The sequence below is a fragment of the Mauremys reevesii genome, linkage group 8 (genome assembly GCF_016161935.1).
Source record: "Mauremys reevesii isolate NIE-2019 linkage group 8, ASM1616193v1, whole genome shotgun sequence".
In the NCBI taxonomy this organism is placed as follows: Eukaryota; Metazoa; Chordata; order Testudines; family Geoemydidae; genus Mauremys; species Mauremys reevesii.
In genome coordinates this window covers 62,548,485-62,574,203 of record NC_052630.1, presented here as the reverse complement: position 1 = coordinate 62,574,203, position 25,719 = coordinate 62,548,485, and the positions used below count along the sequence as shown (strand labels likewise).

Below are 25,719 nucleotides of genomic sequence, written 5' to 3'. Positions count from 1 at the left end.
AATTCATTGTGGGTGTTTGAGACTCAGGGGTTTCTGCAGATGTGTCATACTCTGTACTCAGTTGTTTGCTCTGCCATGGTAAAGTGCAAGGAAAGCTAGACGAATGCTACAAAGAAGGCTATGAAGAGTCATTTGAACTTTAAAATCACATGTGGACCCCTTTTATATGCAACTGAGTCCGCTAGCAGGAATAAGTGCAGAATCAGTCAATTTTGAGCACTTATTGAAGAAAATGAATGTCAATTTTGTAATCACAAATAGTCACACCAGAGTTGTGCTCATCCTATCATGGAACAGAAACATTCCATCATTCCTGGGTGTCCAAATCATCTCACGTTTCAATTAGCTGGAACAACTGCTAGTGAACAATGTACAGATCAAGACTTCAGTTGGACCCCTGATTACTTTCATAGAGGTTCATCCACATAGAGCTCCTTTCAGGTTCTGCACTAAATGTGGTATATTTTGGCCAGTCGGTTTCTGCCCATTGCATAGATATATACAAAGCTAAATTCAGTACTAACTTGGAAGCTCCAACTGATGCCTCTAAAATATTTGTTATATTTAGGGTGACCAGATGTCCCAATTTTATAGGGACAGTCCCAATATTCAGGATTTTGTCTTATATAGGCACCTATTACTCCTCACTCCCTGGCCCTATTTTTTACACTTGCTATCTGGTCACTCTCGCATATTACAGCATGCAGTTAAGGTTATACCAGGCATTTTACTATCACGCTATTTTCAGTTGCTCATAAATTCTTGTGTTACCTATTACAAATATAATTATTATTATTTGTAACATTACTATTGCAGTAGCACCTAAGGGCTACAACAAGGTTGGGTCCCATTGTGCTAGGCACTATAAGCATATAGTGACAGCCTCTGACCCCAACGAACATTTAAATACTTTCCAAGAAGCATAAAGGCTGTGCCGTGTGCAGAAGTTAACCTCATTTTTTTCCCCTTAGTCTGCGGCCTTATTTTCTCATTCTCTTAACTTTAAACCATTTAAATTCATAACTTTAATATTACATTACTTTAAGTTCATGTAAGCTCTATGTGCATGTGGGCACATACATAGAGAAAAAGAGATTCAAATGGTATTAGCTGATGGTAAAACATCTTATTTAAATATAAATATCTATTACATAACAATTCCATTAAAATATTTAAAGAGATGTGTTTAAATATTTAAACAGAAATAGTAATTCATTTGAGAAACATATCTTTCTTACTAGGGCTGATGAGTTAACCAGGAGATTTTAAGAACAGCACTCAGAGGAAAACGACATTTGTAACAAACCACAACTTTTAACATTAGTGTTGTTTCTAGTATTTGATTGGGAGATAGCTAGATATCTGCCTAATGATTTATAGATAAGAGATAGCTACCTAATCACTTATCCTAGGAAACAGACAATAGTGGCACCTCCAGAGAAGGACTTGGATTGTTCAATGGGGTTGGTTGGGTTGGATGTTATATGGTCACTTGGACCTCATGGCTGAAAATCATTATTAGGAAAGCTGTCCTGCTTAAGAATCATGTAACACGGATTGGCAAGTGCTCTGTCATTTGGACAAATAGTAGTTCTGCAGATATAGAGAATTTTTCCTGCGTCTTGCACCTGCACTCCAAGTAATTTCAAGCAGCTCATCTCACAAGGTCTACATGTTAACCAGGCTATGGATCATAGGAGTAGATGTCCTCACATTGGCCACAGTCATGATCAAGGGAGGTGCTACTATGCACCAGGTAACACCAGAGACAGGTGTCTCCTAAAAGGAGATACTGAGTTCTTGTATCAGAATATCTTAGTTGGAAGGCCTGAAATTTCTCTTCAATCCTTTTCTTTGGGGCTGGAGCTTCTGGGCCTGCTATCACTGTAGCTGGGAGATGTTTAAGCATAGATTTAGGGGGTCCCATATGAGGAAAGATTAAAGAGGCTAGAACTCTTCAGCTTGGAAAAGAGAAGACTAAGGGAGAATATGATAAAGATATATAAAATCATAAGTGATGTGGAGAAAGTGGATAAGGAAAAGTTATTTACTTATTCCCATAATACAAGAACTAGAGGTTACCAAATGAAATTAATAGGCAGCAGGTTTAAAACAAATAAAAGGAAGTTCTTCTTCACATAGCGCACAGTCAGCTTGTGGAACTCCTTACCTGAGGAGGTTGTGAAGGCTAGGACTATAACAGTGTTTAAAAGAGAACTGGATAAATTCATGGTGGTGAAGTCCATAAATGGCTATTAGCCAAGATGGGTAAGGAATGGTGTCCCTAGCCTCTGTTTGTCAGAGGATGGAGATGGATGGCAGGAGAGAGATCACTTGATCATTGCCTGTTAGGTTCACTCCCTCTGGGGCACCTGGTATTGGCCACTGTTGGTAGACAGATACTGGGCTAGATGGACCTTTGGTCTGACCCAGTATGGACATTCTTATGTTCTAGATTTCAGGCATGTAAGGAGTGCATGCTAGGAAAGCATTCACCTTTTTCATTAACAGGAAGATGGCATAGTACTACCTCTGTAATTTTTTTTAATGCTTCAGTCATGTTCATATTGGAGAAAGAGATAGAATGTAATACCATTTCTTGTGAACTTTTATGTTCCCCCAAAAATCCGCCTACTGACTATCTATAAATATATTTGAATGTTAAAGTATTATTATTTAAATATATTCTCTGATTTGGTCTGCATTACACATATTAAAACCTGGCCCCAGTCCATTAACTTGCATGATATCACAGACTACTATCTCCTAAGGCCTAAACTCTATTTCTGCACTATTCAGAAAAGAGTATTCATACATCAGGGTGTAGGAGTTGAGCGAAAGAGCTAACTTCGTGCAACATGCAGATTTTTTGGACAGTCTAAGACTGGTGGCTTTGTGACAATACTATTGTTTATCTACCCAGCAGCAGACTCCAAAAGACAACAGTGCACCTGCTTTCACAACCAAAAAGGCGAGAAACTTAATTATTTTAAAGAAAGAAGAAATAATTTCTGGAGTATAGAAAAATTGATTCTGAGAGCAGTCCGGAAGGAGACTTGAAATCTTCAGAATATGCAAATTCTGATGGTCCAGCTGTAGGTATTTTTATTATCTTTTTGAATAGCAATTGTGCTGCCTTCTTTCTTAGGCCTAATCAGTTACTCAACATGTAATCAAAGTAGAAGAAACCTGATTTAGGCCCTGATAATGTTACTGACTTTTGTGGGAGTAAGATCAGGAGGTTAGTTCAAAACACCAAGTTCTGAAGCTTTACCATGAGAAAAACTCATACTGAAGCCAATGAGAGTTTGTGGAACAAACTCTAAATTAGTAAACTATTCCAGGAAATAATTCATTGGATAACCATCCTTATTTATAGATGGAAAGACTTTGAGGATTTCATTGGACATCACTGAAGCCATAGACTTCAGTGGAAGAGGAATGCAACTTAAATTTGTCATCCTTCCATAGGGCCTGATTCTGCAAGATGGTAGATGCCTGAAGGTTTTTATACAAGGCACTGAACGCTTCCTGCAAAGTACTGAGCATCCTCGGTTCCTAGTCACTTCAAAGAAGCTGAGGGTGGGGTGGGGTGGGAGTAAGGGAGGACTCAACACCCTTCAGGAGACAGCAATTTCATAGATTCGTAGATTTTAAAACCAGAAGGAAGGGACCACTCTGATCATATAGTGTGACTTCTCCAGAACAGAATTTTACCCATTTTTCAGAATTCATGTGGAAGTTGCTCAGTGTTTCAAATAACTGTTACATAATGAGGATGGTTTACCATGCAAAGAACTGAGTTTGTGAAATGAATAAATTAGGGTGGCTGGTTTTCAAAGTTTATTGTACAAACAGCATGTTGATTAATGACATTTTAATGTTAACACTCATTTGTAAAAGCAATGTAAATTAAATTTGAATGTCTTTTTAAACAAATACTGACTTGAATTTCTGTATCTGTATGTACGGCAGTCAGTGGTAAAACACTCTATATAAAGTGTTGATTTTCTATAATTGTATAGTACAGAAAATCAAAAGTGGTCTTTAGGAGGAAAAAAATCACTCTACTCCACATTTCTTAAATATTTTCATGTATTAAAACAAAGCTAAAACAAAGCATTCAGTGGACACACTGCTCATATCTTTATTAAAATCAAACTGTCCTTATTCTACTGTTAGAATATTTCATGTGAATTATTCAGGTAACCTTCTGAAATAGCTACCTGTTTAAGAATAAATTTTCACAAAAACTCCCATCAAAAATGAAACAAACAAAATCCAGTGAGCTGCACACACATGCCAAAAATGTATATGGACTTTTGCTAAAGGTGGCATTTCTGATCTCACTTAAACAAAAATAGCTCCATTTGATTCAATGGGATTACACAGATGCAACAGTAATGTTAGTGAAATCAGAATGAGGCCCTTTCTATGAGGCCTTTGCACCCTTTGATCCAGGGATTCATGAGTGTATTAAGGCGAGGATGACTCACTTAGTGTAGCCTAAGATTGTTGCTGTTACTGGAGCCCCGTTGTAAATATAAAATACTTTGGTTTTGTAGTAACAAGGCACAGTATTTCATTCATGAGAAGTGAGTTCTGGTTGAAACTGCTACATCCAAAATGTGATGAGCTGCAAGAGTATCAACTAGATTAGAATTGCTGATATTACCTGCAGTATGGAAAAAGAAAGACTGGATAGTATTATGTCCTGTAATAACCTGAGCTCTGTGGGTACTGAGATACCAACTAATCAAGCTTACCAGAGATTTTCTCAAATGACCTTTCCTAACAGATCTGCAAAAATTCTGATGAGGTGCAAAAATGTGTATATTTTGTCACATGATCGTAAAAGATGATGTGTAGCAATGCCACAATATGGAAATCACCAATAAAAATGAATTAAGTATTCAGAGCGGCCATCCTGCTCTGATTTTGAATGGAAGAGCTGTTATCTAATATGAATATGCTCTGGTCAATGGAAAGGGAGAGACCTTATGAGTTTTCTGAACATTTGCAAATTCAGCAGATTCCTTATGTCATCATCTCCCTAATTTACTGAACAACTCTGGTCATGACAATGAGATAAAATGAAAATTATATAGTTTCAGGTAGTGGAGCATAATTTTAATGCTAACTTGTCAGAAGCAGTGTAATTACCACCTCCACTGAGTCATGATCTTTCAGCAAGACACATTTTCATTCTCTGTACAAAAGGAAATTTGCAGAGGTACCACAAATGAATTTCACGCAATGCTTGACAATAAAACCTGTTTGGTTATTGCCGTATGAATAAACCAGCTCCCTGAGCAAGCAATGCATTTTCTAAAACATATTGCACAACCTCACCAGCTAACACCCCAGAGGAAAACTATCATTAAAAAGAAATTGGATGAGTTTGATTCTAGGAATTCTATCAGAAACACATCATCTAAACTGGATTATTAAAGTCAGTTTCATGATGCAGTTTGAAAAAAAATCAATATCAGAACAGACAGCATGCTCAGAAAAAGAGAGATACTGAAATAGGAAATAACTATAAAGTACTTTATATGCACTAGGTATTAGTGTTGGCTTGTTCATGTTTTCCTTATAAACCTGTAAAAGCAATAGGTGTTTTATTGTCATCAGGGCTTTCAAGAATTACATGTTTACAAGGTAGCAAAACAAAACATTATTTGGTGGCACACCTCTTTGGGTGCAGATAACGACGACAGTCAGTGACAGACTAAACACTCTTGAAAATTTAAGGAATCTAATATGATCCCTTGTGAAATGAAGCATGGAATCAGTGGTCCCTTTAGCACACTGACAGTTATTGTTAGAAGCACTTTTACTTCTAGCACTTTCATTAGATGGCTATTTAAAACTATGGGGAATTTATTTTGCTCTGATTGTTTTGATGGCTGGGATGACCCTTCTTCATAGCCAAGATGTGATCTTATTTACAGTGGATATTGAATGGTTTTATTTCAAAATGTATGGAGCAGATTTGCTATACTTGAAAAAATTGTGATTCTTATTCAGATGATACTTTGGCCTTTTTATGAAACAAAGGGTTCCATAAAAGGAGGAGGCTTTAGAAAGTATTTCAACTTTTCCAACCACAGCTTCATATAATCTTAGAATGGCATTTTAAAAGGAAGCTTTGGGGGCAATAGTTAGAACACCTTTAATTTACATGAAAATTAGAGCTGTATATATTCAAAAACCAGGATTTTTACCACATTTGAATTTTTTACAGTAAGTGTTTGCATTTTTAGTTTTTTTTCCCCAACAGCCATAATGAATAGGTTGCCACATAATCAACATTTCCCTTTGCACAAGGGCCTGATCTAAAGTGTGTTGGAATTAAAGGGAGTCTTTGCTTTTCATATTGCTAGGGCATCAAAATAGATTTCATTCTCATAGTCTCTGAATATAGGATGTTTGGAATTTAAACAGCATTTCCAAACCATTATACCATGAGAATATACAATTACCAGCACCTCAGTTACTTTAATGCTACCTTTTCCATTGCCTACGTAAACAAACAATATGGGCCTAATTCCCCTCTCACTTACACAAAAGTGACATGTCAAGTAAAATGATATTTCTCCTTTGTCCTTGATGGACTGTGGTTTTGCTATGTGATAAGGAGAGCAAGAGCTATGCTTAGTGAAGGAGAGTCAAGAGAACAACAACATGTGACATCAGCCAACATCCCGGATGCCTCACGGTCAGGGTTCAGACCATGGCATGGGACAGAGAAGTACTAGTGGCACTAAAAGATCACTTTCTTGTGCACATGAACACAGACAATCTCTCTCTGCTGCCCATACTAATTAACCCTTCTTCAGTTTTTGTCATAGAAGACCACAAGGTCTAGTGCTGACCTTCTTATATGACCTGGCCAAAGTAGATGGCCCAGCCCTACAGTGGCTCCAATCATTCCTCTACAGCAGAACTTGGACATTGGTGGTGATGAGTGTTCCTCTTTTCTGAAGGCCATCACCTGTTATCCCTACTTTTCTTCAGTATCTACATTAGAAAACTGGGAGAGGCAGTCAGATGCCATGAGTTCAGCTGCCAACAATATGCCAACGACACCAAACTATATATATCAGTCTCAATGAATGCAGCAATTGCCACTAGTAGGATGAAGAACAGCTGTCTCAAGCTGAATCCAGGAAAGACAGAAGTGATAATAGTTGTAAAGGGCAAACACTTTGAAGAACTTTCCAGGCCTTCTCTCCACCTTCCACGGAAAGTATATAGCCTATATTGGCAAAATGGTGTGAAACCTTGAAGTCTTGTTTGACTCCTCACTAAGCTAGGATGACCATATAGCATCAAAAATGTCTTTTTCATCTCCAGATTGCTAAAAAATTTCATCCCTTCCTCCCACATAAGGACCTAGCCACTAGGATCTATGCATTTGTCATCTCTGGACTAGTAACTCATTGTATCAAAAGCTAAATGTAAAGAAGATGCACAAGCCCCAGCTGGTACTAAATGTGGCTGCCTGCCTTCTCTGTGGTTTAGGCCTCCATAAGCACATCAGGTCTGTGCTGAAGTCTCTCCACTACCTCCTAATCAGCTCCTTGTAACAGTTGAAAATTTTGGTCCCAACGTTCAAATCAATTAATGCATGAAGCAACAGCTACATTAAACATTGTTGGTCTATGAACCATTGTGACAACTGTGCTGCTCAACAATGGTGCAGGTCACAAAGCCAAGGGCAAAGTGCATGAGAGCTCGGGTTAAAGCATTCTCACTCAACAGGATCCGACTGTGGAACAAGTTTCCAGAGGAGATCCAGCAAATCCAGATTCTGACATCTTTAGGAAATTTTGCTATACCTCTTTGGTCAAAAATCTTTTACCCTGAAAAGGAAAAGTGTGGAGACTCTATTAAGTCCACTAGGGACTTTGCTATTCTCATTGATTTTACAGGGGAGGCAGTCAGATACTACAATAATAAAAACCTGATCCATCTGCAGGATTAAGATCTTCCCTTCTGTACAAATCCAGTGCAGTTCTGCTTTGCACCCACTATAAGTGGGATCTGTCCATACAGCTGGCAATTTTGGCATTGGGAAGATCACCCCAGCAGAAGGTAATTTTTTTCATGGTCTGGCACTGGCAAAAAGCTCTTTAGCATAGTGCTTGTGGCCGGAAGAAAATGTTATGGACAGGATATGTTACCAACCCTAATGGATATTTGGGCCATTTGCAGCCTGCATAATTAGAGAAGCCCTAAGGCTACTATAACTCACACCAGGAGACTGGCTTTGCATGCAGTGCCCCATAAGGCACAGAGTGCAAAGATAACCGTTATGCCTTTGCAAATTCCTACCCTACCTCCTTGCCCCCTGACTTGTTCAGTTTGCCAGGATGTCTCAATATGGCCCTTGGTATTTTTACTTGCTAACAGTGAGTCTTATGCATTTTAAATGAGAACTCCTGAATAATTACTATGAATACTCATATTTTCATTGCTGTGATGCGATTAATTAATAATTAGCTTTAGGAATAGTTTGGATTGCTGAAATATAAGTAGTTTTGGAGTTTACTTCTGTTCTTTGGTGAGCATTGGCTCTCAACTATGTCTTTTACCTTTCTCTCCCCTGAAAAGCTTTTATTATGATTAAGGCATTGCATCAAGTGTTCCCTTTCCCTTCTTGTCATTCAGCCTCTTTACAAAGGATGCTGCTCAGAAAAACAAGGTACATATCAACGGGGGGAGGGGGGAATGGAGCGATATGTAGAAGTTTTTCAGAAGTTTCTACTGCCTTCAAAATAGCAAATGCACATATGTACTTTCTGCAAGAGCTAACAAAGAATTTCTGACAGATTTTTGTGCAGCAAATATAGGAATTAGTCTTCTGAGAGAAAGAGATATGTTTGATCATTGCATTTGTGGTGCATGTGTTTATACCCTAGAGGCAAGTTTTAGTCCTTTACATCTGCACTAGAGGTGGAGATGACATCACAGCACAAACACAATTTTCCTAGCTTCAGGACATCTTAGTCTCAGTTGGAACACAAATTTAAAGTAACAAAAAACTTTTAAATTTGTCCATAGATTTTAAATTTTCAGTGAGCACAAGTGGATTTAAATTGACTGAACCAAGACTATATCTGGAATCTAGTTCATCTGTATTCCTGGTGAAAGGGGAGTTAGTAGTTCGCTCCTAAGTCCTCTTTTCTTTAAAAGGTGAATGCATTGCATGAGCAATAGTAAACGATGTGGTTTGACAGCTCCTGGGTTGAGCACATGGTGTGCCAAACATTAATTAACTGTAACTGAAATAATGGAAAGTAGAAGATTAAATCTAGCCAAGTGAATACATTGATTGAAGGAAAGAACCTTGCTGCCAAGTAATCTATTTAATTAATGTATTGTTAACAAGTAATATTTGCTTACCTCGAACACAAGATGATTACTGAAGTTTGGTATTTAGCTATTACTGCTCTCAAATAATTCTCACTCAAATGAACAGGATCAAGTCACCAGAAGGGCAGGTTTGAAATACCAAACGTATTTTTATTAAAAGTTCTTCAAAATTATATTTACCTCATTCAAAATAGGGCTTATGTGGTGCATAAATCTTGTACTGGGTCTCCACCTGGGGCTCAATTTCATCCAATACTAATAGGAACTATAGGTGAGATTTTCAAGGGAGTTTAGGGATATTAGGCACTCAGACCGCACTGAATTTTCAATAGTAGTTGAAGCAGCAAAGAATCCTGTGGCACCTTATAGACTAACAGACGTTTTGCAGCATGAGCTTTTGTGGGTGAATACCCACTTCTTCAGATGCAAGTCTGAAGAAGTGGGTATTCACCCACGAAAGCTCATGCTGCAAAACGTCTGTTAGTCTATAAGGTGCCACAGGATTCTTTGCTGCTTTTACAGATCCAGACTAACACGGCTACCCCTCTAATAGTAGTTGAGTGACTCACTTCCTTATGTACCTTTGAAAACCCCAGATATTTGCAAAAAGAAAATAAAAATAGACTACAAAAGATCATCTTAAGTCTGCATCCTTACATCTTTCTCCCAACGATAGTTTTACACAAATGGAATTTGAGCTCAGTTTTGGCAATTCTCCCAGTGAAAAACACAGAGGGTGAAATCCTTACCCCATTGAAGTAAATGGCAAAACTCCCACAAGCCTCTTTCCTCATTCCCAGAAAAGTAAGCTTAACTTTCTCTGTAGCCATTGACTGGTCTCACAGTGGACAATGACACTGCATTGAAACTTCCTAGCAGCAAGGCAGCCTTACAATACAAAGTTGAACCAGAGAATTTAACCTCTGGTGTGTATGAGGTCACATCGTGCGGAGGTTGCTGTTTCGGTATACAACATGACATCATTCATGTGTACTTGGGGGCTGGATGGAATCATCTTGTGGGCACGCAATGCATGTCATGTGTGTGTGTGTAAGGCATGTATTTCGTGCCCACAGGATGATTCCATCCACCCACACTGCTGTGTAGACATATCCAGCTCTTCTGCAGACATACCATAAAAAGCAGCTGATTGATCCTCTTATGACTAGGCAGAGTTGTAATAAATCACTGAACATAACTGATTCTGTTCAGTGTTTCTGTGAAACCTTTTCAAGGGAGAAGATACCTTCTTTTGCTTCCACTTGTTATAAAGTGAACAGTGATTGACTCTGTGTCTGAAAATACAGTAAATCAAGGAATTCAGGAACTGTGGGAAGCAACTATTTGATCCAATGCCAGCAACAATATCTGCTACTCTCTAAAAAATGTGACCATGAAAGACAGAATTATCCATCATGTCTAGGAATAGTCCACTGCACGGTGAAAGCATTTTTTGACCAATTGGTCTCCCAATGACTTTATTGCTACCACAGTTGAATCTGTGAGAGTGCCTGACATAAGAGCAGGCTGGTTGACTTCAACCAACCAACTACAAAGTAGCATGTGAATGAGATTGCACGACTGGTGTTCTGCATGATTTCCTGAACAAGGTAGTGAATATCTCTACTTTCCTTGAACCAGCAGACCTTCAAGATGACTGTCTTATCAAGATGGAAACAGTGAAGGGATGTCTCCGGTCCTTTATCTATGAATTTTAATATGGGTGTAAAGACAATGGTCCAGATCTTTGGCCATGACATAACCATACTCAGTGCAGGCAAAATTGGTATCAATGTCGTCAGATCATGGGCTATTCTATTATGTGCCTAAGGACCAGTTGAACAGCTGGGGACTAGCAGGGCACATTAATTACATATTCTTTCTCTCAGATACATCCTTCACAGTGGAGATATAGAACCACAACAGTGGCTTTATGCCACATAAAGATTCCTTCACCCCAAGGAATTTTCAGAGTGTTTTTCATGGCCAAACCTGAATCTCTGGTCAGAAAATATTTCACTGACCAGAAGGCTCTAGTAGTTTTTCCAGCCAAATTCCATACTATTGTTGAAGAGAAGATAATATGTATATCTTGAGCATGAAGGGGCTGAATTTTTAAATGAACATAAAAGAAAAGTAATTACTTCATGGTGGATCTGTTAAGCTGAGCACTACATACAATGATGCTACAGCTGATCCCTTACTTCCTAAAAATGAATAGTTTTGTTTCTGTAAAGACTGGAGCATGGATATTTGTCATTATTTCCCATTATTTGAGTGTTTGGTTTAAAATAGTTTTATATTGTCTGACTATGTTTCGAGTTTTAAAAGGAAATGTTTTGTGGCAGTTTTGCTCTCATTTAAAAATGAGAAGTTACACAGTGGTGTAATGTGGATATTTGCATTGCCGTCTTGTCAAATATTGACTGCCTTAACTAGAGATGTTTAGTTGAACCACAAACACAAAATTATTACATTAAATATTGTGGTCATTGTAATTTGGTTTTTGTTTCTATGTAATGAGAAGGAGATTTTTTTTTTAATTGGAGGTATACCAATCTCCTAGAATGGGAAGGGACCTTGAACGGTCATTGAGTCCAGCCCCCTGCCTTCACTAGCAGGACCAATTTTTGCCCCAGATCCCTAAGTAGCCTCCTCAAGGATTGAACTCACAACCCTGGGTTTAGCAGGCCAATGCTCAAACCACTGAGCTATCCCTCCCCCAAGATTGCAACTTGCCTCACCACCTTCCTTCACAGAGGAACCAAGAATAGGAAGGCACCCCCTTCTGGGGGTTAGGGGACGGAGGAGAAGGGATTTAGAAGAGTTTTGGTTCTGTCCCCCTCTTCTAACTGTGCTGCACAATACAAGTGCACAGGAAGCAATCTGGATATAGATTAGTCCCTTCTCTCTACTGTTGGTCTATTCCTGCGACAGCACCACTACCTGCTGCTATTTTTTCATGACTTGTAGCAAAGCCCTAACTGAGCCCACAGAAATTTATCAATCATTGATGTAAGATGTTTTCCTCAACATAAAATTCTAAATAAAAGAGTCAGACAAGCTACAAATCCATTCCCCCATTCACTGTTTCTGTAGACCAAGTGCCACTTATTCATGCTGATTTTAACTGACCATTTTTATTGCAGGACCAGAGTACTCAGGGACGATGCCTGCAGCTGCATCCTGATTTCACGGCCAAATGAAGCAATCAAAGAAACTCAACAGCAGGAAGGAGTAAAGTGAGCCAGATGTGAGCATAATGAATAAACCGCAGGGTGCAAGCTCAGGACCATGAATAGGCTTGTTAGTCAGAGTTCAAATCTTTGGCAAGCAAGCCACTTCCATGAAATCTAAATAAAAACTGCCTTTGTATTGGCCTCATGCTCTCTTAGTATGTGAAAATGTATGTTAAGACTTGCCAAGTTTCATACATTTTGACTGAGACTCACTCATTGTGGGATAAGCTATAAGGTAATTTGAAACCAAGCCAAACCAAACCCCTCTCACTTTTGTAATGCTGGGTTTTTCATTCTACCTCTGTGAAGCAGATTTTACTCCTATTTTTTGGGAAAATTCATTCATTTAGGGACATATTCAGACTTCAGCAATACACCTGTGCAGATTCCAATGAAATCAGGGGGAATCAAAAGCATGTACTTGATGACAAAAATCTTTGTAACCCATCCATCAAGTAATTTCTATGGCATTCATCGTAGTCATATCCTTATACCTATGGCTCAGGGACTCAGAAAATAGGTAGCCAGAAACGTGCTAGGGATTTAGAATCAGATCCAAAGCCCACTGAAGTCAATGAGATTCTTGACTTTAATGGACTAAGGACCAGGTCCTTAGTCATATTATGGAAACCTTCTGTACCTGTAAGTCCTTTATTTCCTCTGTTTCTGGTGTTTCCATAACAACATTTCTTTGTAAAACTAGTGGGAATGAAAACATCTGTAATTGTTTATCTAATACATTAATATAGAAATTTCTGAAATGCTACTAATTATTTTATCTGATTTTAACAATGTAAGCCAATTAATATATTTAAACACATTAAAAAATCTCTTGCAATATTCATCCTAGAATCAAGCCAGAGATCTCTCTCTCAGATTCACACTGATACATTTTAAAATGTAGGTCTTTTCTTATGATCATTTAGAAGTGTACGCATACAGAACATCTAAATATACCTCTTTCTTTACAAAAAGCGACAAAGAGTCCTGTGGCACCTTATAGGCTAACAGAAGTATTGGAGCATGAGCTTTCGTGTGTGAATACCCACTTCGTCAGACCCCTCTCTTTCTTTATAGATATCAGAGAGTTCATTATCAAAGTTGTATTGCTAAATTAGGGGAAAATTCCCTTTCTACCTATGAAGCCTAATGTAATGGACTCAATAAATATTTCTGTTCTATATTTGGCAACAAGTCAGATGATGTATTCGTATCACATGATAATGATGACATACTTTCCCTTCCAGCACTAACTCAGGAAGATGTTAAACAGCAGCAACTAAAGTTAGACATGTTCAGATCAACAGGTCTGATAACCTGCATTCAAGCGCTTTAAAAGAATCTCTTTGGACCATTAAAGTTGATTTTCAATGCATCTTGGAACACTGGGACATTCTAGAGGACTGGAAGAAAGCTCATGTTGTGCCATTATTTTTTTAAATGGTAAACAGCATGACCTGGGTATTGTACATCTGTCAGCATGACATCAATCCTAGGCAAAATAATATATTCTGTAATTGGATTTCACCAACCCAGTAACAAACATGCACTCCTGGATCACTATCTTAGCCTTACCATGGAATCACAAACAGTCACCTATGACTCTCCAACCTTCTTCCTGCCCATACAAACTGAACTTAGTGATAAAAGGTTATTAAAACCAAAACAATCACATCACTTCAGGTTACTCCCAACCCCAAAAGGTCAGTCACTTATCAATGGATACTCTCGATCTCACAGCAAAGACAATGCTGACAACTAATTTCTCTAGTAAACTAACTAAAAGCTTATTAGCCAAGAAAAAGTAATGAGAGTTATTGAGAGGTTAAAGCAGGTAAAATACATCAATGGGTCTAAGTTTAGTAAGTGCAAAATGATAGCAGAGATGTAGTCATCTGCCAGTCTCCAAAGATGTTCAGGGTTACCCAGGATAATGCTGGGGATCTCTGCCTTCTTACTTAGTTATTCCACTCTGTTAGAATACAAACAGTCCAGAAATGAAGGATCTTTCTTTGAATCCATCTTTTATATCTTTTTTACACACAAAAACCTAGCTGACAAGTTCTGTACTTTGTTGGCTGTGCGTGAGGAATGCTGATTGAGTTTGTGAATTCCCATTGTTTTGAAGTTAGCAGTCTTCTTGATTTACACTGCCAAGGCTCCAATTGTGTTTGATGGGTAAACTTAATTACCATGATATACACTATGTAAATTGCAATGTAATAGCCCACAACAATCCTTCATTAGTTTTCATGAAGTTTCTTATCGTAATACTGACCTAGGGTTAATCAAGTACAGGGATATACTTAATGTAATGAATAGCAATCAAAAGGTTATAAATAAGTGAAAACAATATCTGTCACATTTCCAGTGAACTAAATTAACATTCAAGTGAATTACTATGCTCAACATTTCTTTGATGATCATACAAAAGTGAATTGCCTTGAGACTCTGGCATGTGCTGGCATCTAGCCTGTCAGCATCACAGATGCTACTCCAGAGACTTACACCCATCTTTGAGAACTACATTCCTAAAGAGCAATCCAGGTTCATATGAGGATGAAGCATCTGCAATCAGGTAATCGTGCTAAGGACCCATATCAAAGCCAGCATTCAACTTGGGCTCATAACAGCAGTGGCCTTTGTGGATCTGTGCTTGGCATATGATTCAGTGGAATATGATGGCCTGCTTTTCAAAGTGACATAAATTTCATTGCAGAACACTACCACCAACTGATAGTTATGCTCACTAACTACAAGTTTTGTTTCTAATGGAACAGACCAGTAGACCTCACCTACTAATGGGCTGCCACTGGAGTCTGTCTTGGCACCATCACTCTAATATTAATCTCACTGATCTGCCATCAACCCAGTCATGGACTTTTGGATATGCAGATGATATCACATTCACTATCCAAGCAACTACAGTCACCCAAGCCTACTGAATTCTAAACAGATCTGGAAAAATGGAAGGATTATTAGTTATTAGAGACACAAGTGGGCGAGATAATATCTTTTATTGAATCAAATTTTGTTGGTGACAGAGATAAAGTGTAGCACAGCTGGCGCTCAGCGCCGTGGCGCCTCCTGCTGGTTACCTCAGGGATTAGCTCTTCCAGCTCTGGAACACCTCTTGCTGGCTGTCTCCCCCCACCGGTACTTGCTTCCTTTCAATCTCCACCACTGTACTGCAGGCCCCGCATTCCTCCCTGCCCGCAGTGCCCCTTCTATGGTGTACTGCCTCGCAGCAGTGCCCTCACACTCAGGGGTCCTCCCCTCCCTGGGGAACCCCTATCCTCTAAACCCACCTCACCTTAGTGACCCACTGCCAGTCTTAATCTAGCCCTGTTCCTCAAAGGCAAACTGTAGTCTAAAGTGGCCACTCATCATCAGCAACAGGGTTGGACCTGCTATCTCTTCTTTCCCTGACTGCTTTCCCACAGCCCTAGTACCTCCTCCAGCACTGAAAGCAAGACCTCTGCCTGGGGTGGTTGCAAGGCTGGAGCTTCCCCAGCTCCTCCTACCCTTCCCCAGCACTGCGCTGTCCAAGGTACTCTTTTCTCTATCTGGCAGCCAAGTCCATCTCTCTCCAAGACTGGAGAGTTAAATTGGATTGCTAAACCTAGGGTTGTGAGCTCAATCCTTGAGGGGGGCACTTTCAGATCTGGGGCAAAATCAGTACTTGGTTCTGCTAGTGAAGGCAGCGGGCTAGACTCAATGACCTTTTTGGGGGGGAGGGATAGCTCAGTGGTTTGAGCATTGGCCTGCTAACCCCAGGGTTGTGAGTTTAATCCTTGAGAGGGCCATTTAGGAATCTGGGGCAAAAATCTGTCTGGGGATTGGGCCTGCTTTGAGCAGGAGGTTGGACTAGATGACCTTCTGAGGTCCCTTCCAACCCTGATATTCTATGATTCTATGACTGCTCCTGGAATGCTATGTGCAGTTCTGGTGTTCACATTTGAAGGATGTTGAAAAATTGGACAGGTTTCAGAGAACAGCTACAAGAATGATTAAAGGATTGGAAATCATGCCTCATATTGAAAGACCCAAGGAGCTCAATCTAATTAGCTTATCAAAGAGACTGTTAAGGTGTAACTTGATCACAGTCTGTAAGTAGTTACAACAGGAACAGACAGCTCTTCAATCTAGCTTATTTAAGTATAACAACAGTTAAGAGCTGAAAGTTGAAGCTGGATAGGTTTAACCTTAGAAATAAGTTCCATGTTTTTAAACAGTGAAGGTAATTCACCAGTGGAACAATTTATCGAGAGCTGTGGTGGATTCTCCATTGGGGGAATTTTTTAAATTAAGATTGGATGTTTTGATGTAGTTCAATTAGACAATAGGACTTCCTTGAATTAATTCCTGTGTTTTGAAAGCAGTCAGACTGGATGATCACATTGGTAACTAGACTGGATAAAGCCTTCTGGCTTTATAAACTATTAAATTTGTGACCAGTTCAAGAACTGAACTCTAATTTACTCTGCATTAATTTAAGATTTTGAAATTATTTTGTAATTCTCTTCATTCCTTGCACTTTAGCACTTCTGGATTCTTTTTGTGGCCAGAATTCTATGTGACACAATATTGCAACAGAGTGTCTTCTTATGGTATTTCTCTCTGGGAATTGAAGTAGAATTGCTAGAAATCTCATGAGTTATTTTCTTCTCTCAGATTTCCATATTAGTCTAATAGGATTCATCCATAAAAGGAACATGACTCATTGTAAATGAGTCTGTACTACAAATACCCTGCTCCTTCATGAAGGGCTGCAGTTATTCTGACTGCTATGTAGAGAAATTGGGAATAGGAGTGAAACCAATCATTACAACTCCGTCATTTTAACCAAGGAGTTTGAGTAGTCTAAATAAGCATGAGGCCTCGATCAAACAACCATTGAAGACCAGACTCCTGATAAGCATCTGAACCATGCACAAACCCCAAACCCTTTAAGGCTCTTTCATAACTATTGCTAAATAATCTCTGATACACAGTAATTGCTACTAGGTATATTAGATGCTTAAAATGTTTAGCATGCACAGTTTTTTATTTATTTGGATATGCATTTGTAACTTCATTTAAAAAACTGTCATAATACATAATCATTTATGTATATTTCTATTACCATTTATAAAGCTGTTGATTATCTAAATTAAGTAATCATATAAGGAAATGTAAGTGAAATAAAAATATCTTTAGTCTGCAATAGCTTGCTTCCTTGAAACAGAAAATGAAAAAGCATGGTAGTAGTACAGTGGTAAAAATAGTGTTTCCATGACCCATGGCATTGTAACAACCTCTGCATCTACCACTTGAAACATTCGCTGGAGAAGACAGACTGCAATCAGACAAATGAACATGTTTCAATCACCTTTTTTATAATTCAGCAAAATATAGAAAGTAATTCCATACTCTCACTTGCTGCTGGGAATATAGGCACTAGAACAGTAGTTTGCAATTAATGTGCTGTAGCAATATACTGCTTGGCTGTAGTGAGGGACAGGTTTTATCGTACAGACTCTAAATATAATGAAGATTGAGTGTCGTGTCACGAGGAAAGGGGGCATAGACAGAGCATTAAAGACAATGTACAACTGTAGTTCACTGCTTTGTGCACATAACAAAAAACACATGGATTTTCAAATTTATTCACATATTAATATGAACAGTGTCTCATACAAGGTCTATGCTTCTGCAGTCATATGCATAGTGTACCTGTTATGGTCTTCTGACTGTGAACTTTGTTATGGTTTGAATTGTAATAGGGTCACCAAATTGAAAGAAAAAAACCTATTTTTCCATAATAAGGGACATACCCTGCCTGTATTGTGATGCTGCAAAAGTGAAAGATCATCTTCACTTTTGCAGAAATTTCTTTTAACTCTGCCACCTCACGTCACCCCGGTCCCCGAGGAGTAGTAGGGTAGGCTTCTTACCTAATCCTCATAGTGCTAAAGTAGGACTAGGTTATCTAACCTATGCCTATTCACCAGAAGGGGTTGTGGATAAGGATGGTAGGGCTGAGTAAATAACTCATAAAAAGTAATCTATTCATTGAACTTCACAGCCTTTTCTGTTTGTTAGAAGAGTACACAATTCTCTGATTTGTTAACTTTTTACCCCAGTTATTTTTGTCAAGTAATGGTTTGTCCTCCCTGAATAGCTCCTGAATATATATATATTTTGCAAATATTTGGAATTTGTGTTGTGCTGTTAAATTACCTAAGTCACATAGTCCTCTTCTTAGTGATACATATACCACTAAGCAAAATAGCACAATTTGCAGTTAGACTATGGGAAATAGTTGAATATTTGAACTCAAAATTTGCTCTTATGCATGCAGTGGGTACTTACGCTAGAGCACTCAAATGTTCTTGCAAAGGCAATATGTGAGGGTTGACAACATGGTTTAATTGAAATTCTCTCTCTCTCTCTAAATATTAAATTGTGTAGATGTGTATGCATATCTATATACACATTCTGTTTGTTCTACTGGCCATCACCAATTGGCCACTACACACACTGCCATTTGGAGCACATACTCATCTAAGATGCCCACTGCTCCTTTTTAAAGTGCACAACACTGCTCTCTTTTCTACAAGCTTGACTCCTACCAATAAAAAGCAGGATTCACTTTACCTGTTCTATTTTCTTTCTTTTTTCAGCATGTTGTTGACCTGGTTTTTGACCCAAACTTGTGGGCTGACTTTCAAAAGGTCCACTGTGGAAATGAGCATGCAAATATGTGCATGTATTTGCATTTCTAATTTACTCCCACTCCCCAAATTTTTGTAATTGTAACAGCATGGGAAATTTATGCCAAGCTCTATAACTGGGTGAGTATGTACCCAATGATGAAGTGTCTCTTGCATGCAAGCTCCTATGCACACATGAATGAATGAACAAATAACTTGAAGTGTATACAACCTTTTCTACTGAAGTACAAATACATTCTTGGAATGAACTGTTGGCCTCACTGAAGACAATTGGAGTTTTATCATTGACTTCAGTGAAGTCAGCATTTCACTCATAGTGTTTAGACGTATTTAGAAGTCCCAGGAGTATACCTCAGTTAATATCCACTGTACTCTTTGTAGAGATGTACATTATGTTTGGGAAAGAAGATGAAGAATCTCTGGTGTAAACAGCAAACATTAAGTTAAATACTGAATATTATAGATATATTTTTATTTACCAGTTTCAGATGGTGTTTATTTAGTTCCCTATCTTATTTAAGTTAGTCAAGTTTTGCTACTGCTAAACTATGTGACAACTCCCTGGAACATAAGCTAGCCTGCCTTAGACTCTGCCAGTCCAAGCCTTGCCTTGCAGGTAACTAACAGTGAACCCCAACTCCTGAGTTCCCCAGAGATGTCTCCCAGCAGCATCCAGCCCCCTTTCTGAACACTCATATAAGTGAATTTGTTGCTCTTTTAAACAGACAATATAATACATTGCAGCCTGTTTGCTTAAATGGGGTTAATACACCCTTCCCTTCAATCAGTGCACCGAAGAAGTTAATTAAACAAAAGTCATTCACGTAAGTGATAACAAGTGTAAGGAGTAACAAACAAAAGGAAAAATATTATTCTAAGACTAAAACTGAACTTCAGCAAGTTTCAGTCCTTGCCTAAGCACATTTTTCACCTATAATCAGTTCCCAGAGACTTCAACCACTTTTGTTGAAAGATTCAGTTTTATCAGAGGTACAAGAGCTCTGGCCTTTTGGATGTGGACAGTCATAGATACCAAAATGGTTTTCTGTTTTTGCTTACATTCTGAAAGTTCATCTATCCTGTTTGAAAAGGAAGAAAGGCAGTTCTTCCCTTCTTGTTGACTTTCTATCCCCTAGCTGATGGGCATGTAAATGAGGCTTCCATAATTCTTAATTTACATTGGAGACAAGTAGATACCTCTGTCTAGGAGAAAACCTATTTTTCCCTGTGTTTGGTCACAAACTTTGAAGCATATCAGTGAATATCCATAATTCTCATATAGTGCTAATGCAGACATTTAACAATCACCCCAAGTGTTACAGGCTTTCATAAAAAGTCTTACTTAATACGTTTTTTAATACTGGAATATTGTGTGCAATCAGTTGGCTCAATTGCCATTTTAGGTTCAGATTCTGCATTTACTGAAAACTGTCAGAAAAAGGTCTAGGCACCATCAGTGACAACTCACTGTAGTTTGCTACAATGATCAGAATAGAGAATGAGATGCACTAAGAAGGAAATGAAGAACAATAATATGCAAGAAAATAAGAATTGCCTAACTAGAAAACAGTAAGTGCCCATTTTGAGACCTAGTCCTGAATTCTTTATGCATCTAAAACTTCCAGAGAAGTCAATTGGATATTTGAATGTGCAAATTACACAGCTGTAAACCCCTACTCCAGTAGTGGCCACTGATGAAAGCGTCAAGGAAGGTATAAAAACTTCATGATGTAGTTAACTGGGCATCAGTATTGTGGCAAGGCACCTCCTTCATCTGGTCAGCCTCAGAAGTTCTCCCTCTGATGGTGGGGCCTGGAGTAAATCAGTCCTGCTCTGGAACTTTTTAGTTCTTCACTTTGGTTTATTTTTTCAATATTTACAAGGTGACCCTCAGGGTAGGCCCGAGTAGTTCTCTTAAGCAAAAATAAACTCACAACTCCAAAGAAATACACTTCCTTACCTCCTCCCTGAAGTGTTACCTTTTTACACTGGTTTCTGGCTGCTAGTCTTTCCCCAAACAGAAGTTAACTTGATTAATTCCCCTATAAAGATGGGAACCATCTTCTATCTAGGATAAACCTTTTCTCCTGCTGTCCCTAACCTGCTACAGCTTGTTCCTCATCCCTCTTGCCTCCCCCCTCTCTCTTTCTCTCACCAAATGAGGGCTTTTTTTAAAGGTTACTGGCAGCTTTTAATTGGACTCAGGTGTCTTATTAACCTGAGAACCTCTTTTCAGTTCCTAGGGAAAAGAGTTTTCACCATTCTACACCTGACATGTCCTCCTTCCACCACTCTCTTACAGCTGTCAAGTCTGACTTTGTCACACTTCATAGTGAAGGACAGCTTCATCATGATTGTAGCTAGTAATTGGCTTATACTCTTCCCTTTCTTGGGCCAGATTGTTAAAATTATTTAAATGGATCCTGAAGATGCAAATACACATGTATCAGGATTGTCTGGCTATGCCAAAAGAATGACAGGAGACATTAGATATGGGTTCAATCAGGCCACAACTTTATTATTAGTCAGATGTCTGGGACTAACTAACTCGATGGATAAAATGTGTACAGTGCAGGTGCAAAATTTATGTCCCTCCAGCAGATTCACTGCTGGTAACTTGCCAATTCTACAGTTCCACTCCCACCCCTCTCCTTTTTCATCCAGGTCCCTCCAGAAATTCTCTTGCAGTGACCTTACTGACCATCCCCCTCGTAGGAGGGGTTAAGGTGGACTATAATGATGTGGGGGTTGGCTCCCTGCTGTACAAATCATAGTAGTCCCCAACTGCCCCCAGCTTGCTCAATTACCAAGCACCTCTCCTTAATTCCTTTTCCAAGCCATTTTCTGTTCTTTTGTGACTTAATTTATGGAGCACTTGCACTTAACATCCACCACAAGGAGGCACCAGCCATTAACTTGGCTGCCTTCTGCCCACACCCATCCGGGTTCCCAGACATCTCTAAATGACCTTTTCCTAGTAGCCCTACTGGGGATAAAGGATCCATTGTCCCATGTCTGATCATTATGGGGCACCAGCAACTGCATTGTCCTTGACCCGGTACTGAAAGAACCGCCCTCCATGGAGGGCCGCATAGGCAACCCCTTCTCTGGATCCTTGAATTGACAAGACTCCTGAAAAGAAAACGAAATAAACAACTTCTAAGCTGGAGCCAAAATTTCCATTCTGCCGATCACATCACATCCCGGGGTTTCAGATAGCTCAGGTTCACTGCTAACCCCTGTTGCAAGCTCATGAAATCTGTTAAACTGGAAATGAGACAAGGTGTCTGCTATGCCATTATCCATGCCCGGCATGTGCTTGGAAGAAAAACAGATGTTGACGGTTAAGCATGGTAGAACAAACGCCTTTACCAACTTCATAACCCTGTGTGATCTGGATGTTCTACAGATAACCTGTACCACTGCCGTGGTGTCGCAGCAGAAGCACACCCTTATATTAGGCAGCTCCCATCCCCAAATGACCACTGCAATGAAAATGGGGAAAAATTCCAAGAAGGTCATGTCACGCACAACCCCATTTTGTGTCCAGGTGGCAGGCCATTTTGTGCACACTATTTGCCTTGATAAAACACCCCAAAACCTGCACTCCCTGTCACATCTGAGTGGATTTTTAACCCTCTTTGTAATAACCATTGCTTCCTCCACAATGATACCCCATTAAATCAACTCAGAAAACTTTCCATACCCTGAAGTGTTCCTTAATATGTCTAGTGACTGGTATGTAATGGTGTGGCCTGGCTCTGCCAGCCATTGTTGCTGCCCGCAGTGCACAAAATGGGGCAACAATCCTGCAAGCAAAGTTCAGGTGCCCCAGAATGGATTGCAGTTCTTGCAGCTTGAGCTTTTTATTATTATTATTATTATAGCCCCCAGTGCTCTCTGGAGCAACCCCATTAGCTCCTGAAGTTTATCCTGAGGGAGCCGGGATACGCCCTCCTCGGTGTCCCGCTGAATGTCTAGGTAGGTCAATGTAGTGGAAGACCCTTATGTTTTCTCCTTTGCTAGGGGTACCCCCAACTATTTAGCCAGGGCTTGAAATGTATCCATCTGCGAACAAAAATATGATCCAAATAATGCACTACTTGGTTTAGTCCCGCTGACCGCACCACTGCCCAGCGCAACATCGTACTGAATTTCTGAAAAGCTGCACAGGATACTGAACAGCCCCTGGGCATAGCCTTGTTGAAATATAATTGCCGGCAGTAGTCATCTTGCAAACATGCCTGTATCTACAGGGGTTGCAAAAACAACCACCATCATTAAATGGCCAGCAAATACTATTACGTGCCTGGGGCCCGTCCTGAACTTGTTGCGGTACGAACGAACCCCTGGCACCCTTAGTGTCATCCACTGCAACCACAGTGTGTGATGCCACCTTATCCCAGTTTGTGTTGCTGCTCTTAATTGAAACTGATAATTATAATTAAACCAGACATGCCCCCAAACAGCTTATGTGCTCGCCTAATTATAGCCATATACTTAACCAAGGCAGGGCTCCTCTGTGGGTAGGCCTGTACTATAACACTTGCATAGATGAAGAAGGCAGCTTCCCAATTTTCTCATGTTTTAGGCACCCTTGGCCTCTTGGGCAGATCGCTATTTTGCTTGCCTTGCCCATGTTTACTGTCTGTCAACACCTCCCAGTGCATTAGGGATAATATATCCATGTATTCGCCTCTCAGGATTTTATATTTAGTTGTACTGAGTAGGTGACTTCCCATCTGGTCAGCCACCCTGGCATAACCGTACTCAGGACTGCATGGAGGGAGTTCCACAGAGCCCTGCTCCCCCATAGATCCCCCCCCCCGGGAGTATCTACTCTGTCCCATGAGGTTACCTGCCCTGATGGCCGATGAGTGCCCATGTGTTTCATTTCCAACATGAGCTTTGCAACCCTTGCTGGGGGCCTGCCCCATCCTGCTGCCCAAACTTGAACCCATGTTGGGCCTGCCCTGTGACCCCATGCAGACTCAGCACACCTGGCTGCCTGAAGCTGCTGTAGTAAATGCAAATTAGGTTGCAGCACACGTGTCATACCATTAGTGCCCCCACTGAAGGTGCGGCTTCTGGACCTCCCAGTGCTGGGCCCAGAGTATTTATTTCCCCAATAGGCTGACTCCTGTCCAGGGCCGGTGCAACCATTTAGGTGACCTAGGTTGTCACCTAGGGCGCTAGGATTTGGGAGGCGGTATTTTCTTTGGCAGTGACCGCAGCGGCCGGATCTTCGGCGGCCCCGATCGCCACCAGCGTTTAGGCAGAGGGAGCTGGAGCAGGGGAGCCCAGGGAGGGCCGCCTGTAGCAAATGGGGGGGGGACGGCATGCAGGGGAACTCCCCGTCCCAACTCACCCCTGCCCCACCTCCTCCCCAAGCATGCCGTGGCTGCTTCACTTCTCTCGCCTCTCAGGCCTGTGGCGCCTAAGCTGATTGGCACTGCAAGCCTGGGAGGCGGGAGAAGTGAAGCAGCGATGGTGTGCTCGGGGAGGAGGCAGAGCAGGGGTGAGCTGGGGTGGGAGGGGTGCCTCAGGGCGGAGAGTGGGGGGTGGGGAGCTGCCATGGGGGAGCGCCTCAGGGCAGAGGGAGGGAGCTGCCGCGGGGGAAGGGCGCCTCAGGGCGGGGGCTCGGGGATGGGGGAGGGCACAAGGTGGAAATTTCACCTAGGGCGTGAAACATCCTTGCACCGGCCCTGCTCCTGTCCCCCTAAGGTGAAGTCACTGAGTGACTGGTTGAGCATGGCCTGATACCACCTCTGCCACCCATGCCCCCCAACCTCTGCGTGGTTCAGATCACACTCACCCCTGGGATCAGCATTACCACCATCCCTTGCCTTCCGTGGAAGAGAACATTCTGGTTATGGGTGACCTTGTGCCCTTTGGAAGCACTGTAATGCTGTGGAGAAAACCTCAGAAACCATTTTACTGACCATTTGCCGCACAGCTCTGCTGACTACCCCATTAATGCACACAGCCTGCCCACCTGCATGCGTGGATGCTTCCCTTCGGTCATTTCCCTTCCTCAGTCCATGAGGCTGCCCTGGGTTATGCCTTGGGTTATTAAACAAACCACCCTGGGCATTTGCACCCCGTACTTGTGAGCCCCCCTTGCCCCTGCTGCAATACTGTCTGCCTTGGGTTCCCTTCCTGCCCTTGGGCTCCACTGGAACTGCGCTGCACTGAGTCTGCTTGTCCCCTTTTAAGCAAAGGTACAGGCACCTGAGCAGCAATCTGCTCACAGCCAGAAAGAACTGCAGCCTCACACATCCACTTGCAGCATGGCTAGTACATGAAACAATTAAATTTCCTTGCCTCCTTCTCCCCTTCTCCCCTCCCCCATGCAAATTGATTGTTTCAGAAGCTGACTAGCA

General features: G+C 40.6%; 2 long non-coding RNA genes across 10 annotated transcripts in view; one reads left to right on the top strand and one right to left on the bottom strand.

The window, feature by feature from the left end:
- LOC120369795 overlaps positions 1 to 13,123 on the top strand; it is a 33,726-nt gene extending 20,603 nt beyond the window's left edge. For 4 of the 8 annotated variants that reach the window (XR_005583430.1, XR_005583429.1, XR_005583432.1 and 1 more), the window contains 2 exons: positions 2,927 to 3,095; positions 12,531 to 13,123. This is a non-coding gene — a long non-coding RNA (uncharacterized LOC120369795). Of the gene's footprint in view, positions 1 to 2,923; positions 3,096 to 12,530 lie in introns of all 8 variants that reach the window. The other 4 variants (XR_005583433.1, XR_005583435.1, XR_005583434.1 and 1 more) reach the window with 2 other exon arrangements.
- LOC120369796 overlaps positions 1 to 25,719 on the bottom strand; it is an 86,041-nt gene that overhangs the window by 53,893 nt on the left and 6,429 nt on the right. The window lies entirely within an intron of this gene.